The sequence below is a fragment of the Haplochromis burtoni genome, unplaced genomic scaffold (assembly GCF_018398535.1).
Source record: "Haplochromis burtoni strain Fernald_Lab_line unplaced genomic scaffold, NCSU_Asbu1 Contig_263, whole genome shotgun sequence".
In the NCBI taxonomy this organism is placed as follows: domain Eukaryota; kingdom Metazoa; phylum Chordata; class Actinopteri; order Cichliformes; family Cichlidae; genus Haplochromis; species Haplochromis burtoni.
The window spans coordinates 33,970-45,439 of NW_024582624.1; the positions used below are offsets into that span (position 1 = coordinate 33,970).

Sequence of the window (11,470 nt, forward strand, 5' to 3'; positions counted from 1 at the left end):
GGGGTTTAAAGTGCTTAACATATGTATAGGAATTTCTTTTATTTATGTATTAATCACATTATTTTATTGTATAATGCCTTGCCGCCACTAGATTTTAACATGTCTCACACTCATACAGTTAGACAGATGGTGGGGTCTAGTAAGGAAGTTGGGGGGAAGCAGACAACTCCACAGGAAGAATCTTTTGTCTCTTCGAGGACTCTGGGAGGTAGCAAGGGAGTGTGAACCTTAAGGTGTGAAACAGCTGTGTACTGCCTTTTGTTCCTGAAGAAGGTATTTAACCGATGTTAGGCTCAGTGAGACTCTGCTGATCATCTTCCTCGCGGTCATGTAGGCTCTCCACCAAGCTTGGTTGTCTGTTCTTTGTGTGTTTTGATTAAAGAATGTTAGCTACCGCTCACCGCTCGTCTGCAGGCTTTATTTAAATGGAAAACTTCCACAACACATAAAACATAAGGTATAGCAACAAGAGTTTACATTTAGAATCTGGCTGCAGTTTTAGGCAAAAACTTTGGCTAAGATGTGATTGTCAGCTTATTATTGTAATTGTATTTTGATATAAGAATAATGAAGATCTTTGCAAAATGTCACAAACGTTTCCTCATTATGTTAATAAAATGTAATCAAGTCCCAATTACATTCAACACCTCGCTTTTACTATCTAGTTAGAATTGCTGAAGACATAGCTGCTGTCACTGCTTAAAAATGTGTTTCTTTCTTGTTCTTTATCCTGTTTCCTGGAACCTCTCACCTTTGTTCAGTTATCTCTTTCCTCTTCTTTCCTCTTAACTTTCTCGAGTCTTCATTCGCAGTTTGAGTGACAGATTTAGTTCGCAGTTCAGGCGGTGAGAGGCTGGTTCTATTTCATGGGCTTCAGTCTATTCCAGTTGGGTCATGACTCTGACAGTTGCAGTGTGATCTTAGAGCCTGTTCCATCTCAGAAATATTGTTTTAGACTATCATACAGTAACAGTCCGCTTGGATGCCTAAAACCATATATGCCAGTGTCACTTCAGGCTGAGGAGATGTCAGAGCGTTTATATAGTGTACAGTATACAGCACTGTGTGAGAAAAGACAACCATCAAATCCAGTTTGTTTAATTTTTTATACAAAAACAGCACCCATATTTGCACAGAAACAGTCACAGGCATATTTGCATTCACTTATTTAGACAACACAGTAGTGAAATTAGGCTTTTATTATTTTAGGACAGGTTTTATTGCCAGCTTTTTTTTTTCATTTTATTATTTCTATCGCATGAAATCACCTGTGTCTCTCAGCACTCTTGTCAAGTGTGCAAATGGTGTCATGTGTGAGCTTAGCAACGTTAGTGCATATTTTTTATGTGTACACAAATCTCTCACAGACTCCCTTGTAGACTGCTGGATGGCCATAAACACATGGACACATTAATTAACCTTTTGAATGTGTGTGTGTGTTTATGTGTATGTGCGTGTGTGGTTGGGTGGATGATGGCAGTGGGGTAGGGGGTGGGGGGTATCATCCCACGGTGGCCATGCATCCATGTGTGCACGGTAGGGAGGACAGCCACTGTCACTGAAGAGCAAGAGGCAGAGCGGTCCCTGGCAGCTCGAGAGTGGAACTGATCCAAACAGTCCTTTAGCCCATTGTTATGCAGGATAATCCAAAATCTGGCAACCAGCAGCAGCACCAGGTGGTCCTGTCAGCACACAGAAGAAGAAGAAGGACTGGAAACAGGAATGGAGCATGCTGGACCAGCCCCGAAGGACTGAAGATGTCTGAGCGACGCCAGCTGACGCAAGAGGACATAGACTGATGTGTGGTAGTTAACTGTGAAATGAGACAGAACAGTTTTCTTTGTACTCGTGAAAAGCTATTGGCTGTATGTATGTATGTATGTATGAATATGTGCATACAACAAGGTTTTAATGTGAGCATGGACACAAAGAGAAGGGCAGCAGTGGTTCCATCACTTTCTAAACAAAAAAGTTTATGTTTTTAACTTTGTTTTTTTGTGATACTCAGCAGAGCGGTACCCCTGTAAATAAAAAATGCTGCGTAAAATTACTCTGACAAGGACTGACTGAATCTGACTCTAAGTGGGTGTGAAGGACGGAGCGATCTCCAGCAAGATCTGAGACTGTACCACATTTCTGCAACCTCAGGGAATGTCCGCTGCTACAGCTAGTAAACACACAAAAAAAACAAAAAACAAAACAAGACATGACCTACATGCAGCAATTCTAAATCCAACAATTCAAGCTGCTGATGTGAGCTGACACTGGCTGAATGAGCAGCCAAAAAACAAGAGAACATAAGAAAACTGAGCTTTTTAAGTGCATGAGTTTTCATCCATGTAACGTCACATGTTTCAAGCTCGCTCTCATCAAAAAAGTGAAGCAGGAGAAAAGTTGAGTTTTGCACTTCAGGTAGTCAAAGCTTGCACTTGTAGCATGCAGCATGTCTGAAAGTGTTCTTGCAGTTTAGTTGTCTGTAATCACACTTAGTCCAGCCTTGGAGTGTCTCTGATGGCTTTGAGATACATGTTTGCTCTCTGCAAGGCCCGGTATAAATGATCCAGCCAAGTGGAGCTCTCATCGCTCACAGGGCTGAGCTCATACACCATTACTCAGCCTTGATCAGCTGGATCTCCACCTCCCTCCCTATGAGAGGGGCAGGAGGAGAAATGAGCAGAGATAAACATCCAAACAGCCAAATTCAGAGTGGAGAGGGACTGAAGGAGGCACACAGAAGGGAGGAATGGGGGAGACGGGAGAAAACAGAAAGATAAATATACAAGAAGGATGAGAGAGATGAAAGAGGAGTGAAATGCAAATCACTTACCTGGAGAACAGTGGTGTTTTTCTTCTGTTTGCCTCCTGAGAAAATAACTAATTGATCTGTCCACTGTGCGATTACCTCTCATCACAGGCTGATTGACTGTCTGTCACACACACTCACTCTCTCTGAATGCTCAAATGCACAAGGCATCCATCTCCATCAACCGCACAAGCTGTGCGCGTGCCTACGCGCGTGCGCCCAAATGCACAGGCCATGACAGGGACCTATCACACCTCAGCATCAGCCCCACTCTGCTCCTCCCGCTCATGCAGGGAGAAGAGAAGGATAGGGGGTGGGGGGTGGGGGGTTTGACAAATGACGACAGCATTGTTTAGATGGGAGCTGTCGAGATTGTGACCGAGTGAGTCTCAACGGCACGGTGGCACATAGAGCAGGCTGCAGGACGTCATGGATGGGAATGGGGTAGGTGTGGAACCAGAGCTCTGAGCAGCTATATGGCCGGCACGTTTTCCAACAGGATTACCAGTCAAGAAAATACAAAAGTTATAGAGTGAATGGCTGCCATCGAAAGCTTCTTGATTGAAGCTGCCTCGATCTTGTTGAAGGTCTTCTGTTCTGATTTTTATTATCCGACCTTGCAGCGACATGAAGCCGTACAAGTTTTTTCAACTATGAAAGAAACGAATTAAGTGGAATTGTTTTGGTTCATGAGCGCAGCATTAGGCAGGCTGTAACACTCGGGTCGAAAATGGGTTGACCGCAAAGCCATAGTGAGGTGAAGCTCGCTCTTTCAGGGTCAACTGAGCTGTGGCTGTGTGCTGTAATAGTGGTCAGCCTATCCCGAGTGCAGACCCAAACAAAAGAGATGAAGGAGAAAAAAAATAATTCATCCTTTAACAGATGAATGTGACCCACAGGGCAGAGACACAGGCAGCATATTTCATATCCCGGGCTCTCTGTGGACACAGAAATTGAAATCACACATCCTGAAGATTTATTTGTACTTTTCACCAGTAGAATTAAAATGTTTATTATCCATCTCTTTCTGTACTCTTATATACATTCATAGATAATCAAAGTACAACAATATGCTTTAAGTAGTCTGCAACACATTTAAGTCAAATGTACTGACAAGACAATCCTTATATTGCATTTAAATGCTTAGGTCGGTTTTACGCCTGATAACACTGAATCTCAGGATCTTAGCAATGATGCATTACATGCTTTACATTCCAGATTTTGGTAGAGGGCCTGTCAGAGGTTCCTTCTCCAAGATGACCCCAAATGACCTCTGACTGCAGGGTCAGAAGTCACTCTGACTGCAGGGTCAGAAGTCATTTTGGGATACGGAGCGCAGAAGGAGAGGAGCTTCAGGCAGCGTTGCCAGACGTTTTGAGCCGGTTTTTGTTTTGTTTGTTTTTTCATTATTCCCCACTGCCTACAAGACTGTTATCGCCCTGCCTTATCCCGAGTGAAGGAGCCACAGTGGACAGAAGGGGATGTAAAACATCCACGCGTGCGTAGATTCAGGCCTACTCCTCTGACGACAAGCAGTAGATATAAATCGAACCCAATCTGAGCAGTCGATTCTCGCTCACCATAATCTTGTTTTTAATCTATAAAGTTCCAGCCTCTGATTTATTGCTTTACTTTTTTTTTGGCAGAATTAAGCAAACCAGTGCTAGAAATCTTTCACTGATGAGTTTGAGTTTAACATGAATAGTTGTATTGAATTAACACTGAACTACATTACTACTCATTTCATGCAGTATTGTCTCATCCAACTACAGTCAAGTTCATTTCGAGTTGATTGCTGTGACCTAATAGAAAGGAACATTTACAAGACTTTACACATCAAAAAACAATAAAAACCAAACCAGTGAAAAGGGCTTAATTTAAGACCCCCAGCATATGGCGTGCACATCTGGCATCTGCTTCCTTTTACAACTTCGCCAAAAACTTTTCCAAGGATAGCGAGGAGACTGGAACATTCGAGGGATGTGCTCAAGTTCCACCAGTTTCTGTGAAACAGGAAGGAAGGAGAAAACAGATAATGAATGTGAATGTGCAGAAACACAAAGCCCTTCAATGGCAATTACCACGCACTGCCTGGCACAGCTGACAGTTTGAGAGAAGCGCTCTTAACGTGTTTTATTCTTGCAAACAAAAGACAAAGACAGACTAAAGCAGATGCACAAGAGCTGAACTGCCAAAGGAGCCAACAGGCTGTAGCCTATTCAACTTTTGGACCATTTACATCACCCCCGACACCTCCTCGTAACCCTCAGCATTTTCCTGGCCTTGACATCTACCTGAAGGTCAGTTTGTCATTCATGAAACATCTCCCCCTGCCGTTATATTTCCTGCCCTGTGCCATTTCATCACATCAGCTGACAAACTGTGAAGTGCCTCGCTGCTGTCTTTGTCTGCTATCCAACCTCATAAGCCTCACAACTTCCAGCATTTTTGTCACTGTGGCATGCTGCTTCAGAATCATAGGAAACAATGAGGGAATCAGAGGGGAGCCATGGTGTGGGCTGTCTCTCTGCCGCTACTGCTAATGAGCTGTAATCTGGAGCAGTAGGAGGCAGTGCCTGCTCACAAAAATGGCTGTTTCTTGGTACATTTGTTCACTAACAAAGGAGGAGGCAGAAGATCTTAGGTCCTCATTTCCCAAGAACAAAGGGAGCAGAGGGAGACAGTGTGGGAGCTGACCTTCTGGTGGGTGATGAGCCTCCTGTTTGTATGTAAGACTAGAGTGTGAGCAATCTAGGCAGGCAGGTGGAGAGTTCAAAAGCAGCTGCTCTTTGGCAAATGTGCCAGTCCAGGGTACTAACACTGTGCCTTCTCGCCTTTTCAAATCCCACTCCTGCATCTCCCACCAGCCACCCCACTTCAGTGGATCCATCCTTTCTCATTAAGAAGAAAAATCCCTCACCTTTTCTTTCAGACAGCTCGCTAGACCACACAACCCTGCCTCCTCAACGCCGCATTGTGTGTGTCCTTGTGTTTCATCACCCACCAGGTTTGTCTCTGATGTTTGCCATCCAGCTCAGATCTGCTCACTGTGGGAAACAATAGAAATGGTAAACAAGGCTGATAAGTAAAAAAAAAAAAAAAACTGCCAACGTGAAATGATCCCTGCTATTCATTTCCAGCCTTGAAAATTCAGCACTTCCTGTGTGTGCAGGGTAGGAAACAGAGGTAATATGTTTCAATGACAGCACTGACTGCTCGGGATAGAAAAGGTTTATGTCCACAGCAGCAGCATAAGCAGAGAGAGAAATTTATTTCAATTCATACTTGCCTTGCAAAAAAAAGGAAGTGTCATTGGGTTACCAGAGAAAAACAAAATGCTTCGAAGGAGAAAGATCAAAGAGGAGAGAGCAGGAAAAAAGAGGAAGGCTGAGCAGTCTTTTCCACCTCAGGGTATCTTGCTAAAAGCTATCTGTTCCCCTGGTGATGGAGTGCAGCGCAAGTTCTGAGGTTTGGAGAACAGAAGCTTGCAAAAACTCACATGCACATATACGCACACACACACACACAAACACCCTTTGCTTCCATCAGTCCTCTCTCCATCAAATTTGTCTGTCCCCCTTCAATCATGTCTCCTACAGTAGCTTTGCGTGGCCCCTTCACCCAGCCTGTCGACACTTCATTAGCAGGCATCTGTTAGCAAGTAATCTCATCTTTCTACAGTTGAAATATCCAGCAGCTCTCTTAGCATTCTGCAACCCAAAAGCAGGAAACAAGCCAGGCTCCAACAGCAACCACGGCCAGCCTCAGCCCCAAACAGAATCAGTCCTGCTTTATTACATGTCAGCATCTCTTCTTTTCATTTTTTTCTTTTTTTTGTCTGGGGAAGAGATTATGCCCCAGGCCAGCAAGGGATGCAGCAGCAGTGGGATTGGAGGGAGGGCGATGAGGGAGTCTATGGTGAGAGGAAGAAGAGGGAAAGCTCTGAATTTCTCATCACTCAAACCACAGGTGTTTCTTTAATACCTTGCTTTGTTGGAGGTGATGAGGAAATGAGGGGGGAGGGTTGTTCTCCCCCCACTCTTTTCGCTTCTTCTTCCCTCCAGGACTCTCGCACATTTCTCTCCGTTTAAGACAAAGCCAATTTGATCTCCACTTTGGAACATATGGTGTGGCGCCCTCCTTCCAACATGCCTGTCGCCCTGCACACAAAGGCCACTTCCTCAATATATTCTGCTCCAGCTATTACGAGATTCATCAAAAATTAAAGCAGCAGTCGAGAAAGGCTGCAGGGGAACGCAGAACTCCTAAAGCAGGAATCACAATGCAGATACATGACTGAGGTTGAAAATCTGGTCTGTTTTATCATATTCATAGAGAAACACACTTCCACATATGGTGGGAGATAGCTCGGTTGCCCTGTTTGTAGCTGACAGGCTGTTATGTGTGACTCACTATGTTCATATTCAACACACCAGGCTGTTGCCACCCGCCCTCCTTTTCTTTCTCATCTCACTTGGTGATAAATACGAGTAATAAAGGAGATACATTAGCAGAAGATTGTCTTTTTTTTCTTTCATTTTACAGGGAGACAGAGATAGATATTGATCATGTGGTGAGACATTGTCTTGCTAGGCCAATCTGTCTTGCACTGCAACTGGTAACGCATCAGCAATAATGTGCAGTGCTACAGGGCGAGAATCACTCTTCTGTATATGAAGATATTTATTCTTCACATTTACCATAATGTTAGATATTAGACCTTTTCGTGACCCTTTTACGGAAACCAGGCCAAAGCTACTTATATGTTCTAAGCATATCGTTAGATTACTTTTAGTAGTTAAAGATAAAAAAAACAATGTTTTGTAATTTAGATATCTGCATATGAATTTCAAAAATGTACTATTTTCTCATATAGCGCCAAATAACAACAGTCATCTCAAAGCACTTTATACTGTAAGATAAAGACACTACAATAATAAAGAGCAAACCCCAACAATCAGATGACCTGATCAGGCTCAGGGAGGAGAGGAGAGCCAACTGCCGGGACCGGTTTTGGAAGATGGGAAATATAAAAGACAAAAGACACGCTGTGAAAGAGAGCCAGAGATTAATAATAACTAATTATCACATAGTGGTGTGTTAGCACATAGAGAGTGAAAAAACGTGAGTGAAGAAGAAATGCTCAGTGCATTACGGGAGACTTCAGGGTCACCTGATCCAACCCTAACTATATGCTTTATGGAAAGGAAAGTTTTAAGCCTGATCTCAAAAGTAGAGATAGTGTCTGTCTCCTGAATCCAAACTGGGAGCTGGTTTCACAGAAGAGAGGCCTGGAAGCTGAAGGCTCTGCCTCCCATTCTACTTTTAAATATTGTATATTGTAATTTAAATATTATCGTGTTCGATAGGGTGAGAGCAGTGTGCTCGACTAGGGTGATATGGTACTATGATAAGATGGGGCCTTGTATGTTAGCAGAAGAATTATTGGATTCAATTCTGGATTTAACAGGAAGCCAATGAAGAGAAGCCACTATGGGAGAAATATGCTCTGTCTTTCTAGCCCCTGTCAGCACACTCGTTGCACCATTTTGGACTACTACAGGCTTTTCAGGGAGGTTTTAGGACAACCTGAAAATAATGAATTACATTTGTCAAGCCTAGAAGTAAAAAATGCATTAACTAGTTTTTCAGCATCACTCTGAGATGTGTTACTAAATTTAGAGATATTGGGCCTGCAAGAAAGCAGTCCAACATTTTTGTTTAATATACTAAACATAATATTTAAGCTCTTGTATTTCTATCGATCACGCAATTGATTCAATCGATTAGATTGTGCATTGATGTAGCTAAAACTCTGCCAGTATGAACACAAACTTGTTTGAATGGTTGGAAAAAGAGAGGGGAGATTTTGAGGGAACATGCAAGGATTTTTACTGCTTTAGCAGCAGGAAGCACCTGCGCCAAAACTAACTTACCGGATGTGTCTGTCAAATCTGCTTCCCAGGTGGCAGCCTTGCATGTGTGCGTGAAAGAGCTGTGTTAAAATCTTGTTGACTGTGTCTGCACACCTGTCTGCATTTGCAGGACAGGTAGATTTGTGTGCACTCGTGACTGAACGCATTGTTTGTGTGTTTGTCAAGTGATGTTCATATTTTAAGAGATAGACAGCGCTCATACACAGGTCAAGCCTAAAGGAAACCAGACGGATGTGTGCACTGGGCTGTGACCACTAACAGTTGTGCGAGCCTTTACTGTGTCCATCCCTTCATCTCCCCTCATCTTTCTTTCCTTAGCATCATCCCCTGTTTTCAGAACAAGCGAGGATACAGATTGTCTCACTCGATCAGCCTTGACTGCTCGACAGCATTTTCTTACTGTTGTTGGTTCAACAAGTTTGGCTCAGTGAAATTTAAATCTCAGCAATACAGACAACCAAAATATAGCAACAGTCCCAACCATACCATATGCTAATGGTAAACACTCAAATCAGTAAATATGTAACATTAAATGTCATGTTAATTTTCCTAATCAGAGCATAGACAGTATTGAAGATGGATGGCGCTAATGTGACGTCACCTGGCGCTGGTTTGTAGTCCTGGTTTTAAGTTTCGAGATGAGCAGTTGCCATCACTGTTGCCATCTTTATGATAAGATAAGATAAGATAAGATAAGATAAGATAAGATAAGATAAGATAAGATAACCTTTATTAGTCCCACAGAGAGTTGATAATTTAACACTTGGTGTTAAGAGTTTATATATTAACTCTCAAAGAGTATTTTAGTTTAACTACGTAAGAGTTATCTTCTAATTAATTCTAAAAAGCGGGAATTTTACTGTTCTGAACTTCTAGAAATTTCTTTTGGAAATAAACATTTACTAAAAAGACGCAATGGTTTTTGAAAAACATTTATTCTGAACTGTGCACCACAATTTCAAAACATTTTCTGAAAGATGTAACAGTAGTACATGTTCTCACTTTCATTAGAATTTTGTTTATCAAAAGGTCTGACATGGTAGTGGTAATGCAAATAACAGCATTCTCATCACTTATTTCTTCAATACAATATGCATGTCCTTCATTCATCCCTTTGTGGAACTTCAACGCACTTCTGCTCTCCCCCATATTCCATCTTCACAAGCATATCCTGTGTGGAGATTGAATAAAAATTAGTTGACACTAATTAATGGCACAAATAATCCAGTAAACAATTGCAGCACAGTAAAAAAAAGGAATCTTTTGAGCCATTACTTGTGTAAAGTATTTTCCCAAAAGACAAGGACACAGGCAACAGGTAATACTGAACTAAATGTAAAACCTCAACCTTTTTCATTTTTACCTAAACCGTGTGCACAAAACTCTGGAGGGATCTATGCTAACGTAGAACTCCAGTCAGGACGTCTGCTACTGCTGTTTGCTCGTTTTTTTTTTTTTTATGGGCGATCGTTTTCAGGCTTCAAGTAGCACCATTATACCAACATTTCACATTCTAGACATTGTTTTAGGTGTATTTGACCAAAAGTTTGACTGAAAATTCACATGCAAGCTTTTTTTCAAGGCTGTGGTATTTGCCCGCAAACAATACCTTTCAGCTAGCTAAAACAGAATATTATGCTATCAGCGAGCAACATGGCTAATGCCTTTCACACAGCTTTGTCTCAACTCCAAAGAGCCACAGAAGTAAAAGCTAATAATAATATTGAAACAATCTTTGAAAAAATGACTTACCAAGCATGGCAAACAACTCAAATATGTAGAGCAAAATGTTCTGAAACGGCTTCACTTCAGCTTCGATTGGAGCCGTGCTGGGGGCGGAGTCTGTGAATTTACTCTATTGGTGTCATAGCCCCTTAGGAGTTCAGAGTTAAGAGGTCAAGAGTTAATGTTTCCATTGTAACACCTCCAGATTTGACAGAGAAACACTCATTTTTAACACTCGATTTTAACTACTATCATTTTACACCTCAGAGTTACATTAAAAGAATGTGACTCTGACTTAGAGTAAAATTAACTCTACTTTTGCAAGAAGACTACTAACACCAAAACATTTAACACTTTTGAATTTGCTGTGGAGGCGATTGACAGGCAAGATTTTAAGAAATGAACTGTAACTAGATGCACACACTGTTAAAAAAATCATCTTAAAAAAACGGTAATATTCCGGCAGCTGGGGCGCCAAAATACTACCGTAAAATAACAGAAAATAACTTCCTCATGAAAATAGAGTTTGTTGCGCTAATTTTACATGGGATTCTGCCTTTTCCAAGTGCTTTTAGACATTAAATTAGGAACATTTTAACGTGATCAAACAATGAAATTACCTATAAACAAGGTCAATGAATGTGGCAATATGAATCATAATACGTAAATGTACAGAAATATACAGTTAACAGTTGGTTTAAATAATAATGGATTGCATGCCCTGGGACAGACTGACAGAGGGAGGCTGCCATATCGCACCATCAGCCCATCACCAGTAGGTGAAGAGTCTTGACCACGGACACAACGACCAAGATGTGAGCCGGGGTGCGAACCGGCAACTTCTGATCACAAGGCGAACTGCCAACTCTTGAGCCACGACGCCCTAACAGCAACGATAATAATACTTATGTGATGTAACACAAGCTTATAGGGATCATGTTATATACTTTTCCATAGCATTACATTTGAATTCAACAGTTCAATCTTTCAAATAACGGACAGATAT

The 11,470-nt window shown here is 41.8% G+C and overlaps 1 long non-coding RNA gene across 1 annotated transcript in view; it reads right to left on the reverse strand.

The window, feature by feature from the left end:
- Positions 1-3,134: 3,134 nt before the first annotated feature.
- LOC102295099 overlaps positions 3,135-11,470 on the reverse strand; it is a 29,257-nt gene continuing 20,921 nt past the window's right edge. Inside the window, exons 2-3 of the long non-coding RNA XR_316859.2 lie at positions 5,724-5,850; positions 3,135-4,806 (exon numbers count right to left, since the gene is read on the reverse strand). This is a non-coding gene — a long non-coding RNA (uncharacterized LOC102295099). The remainder of the gene's footprint in view (positions 4,807-5,723; positions 5,851-11,470) is intronic.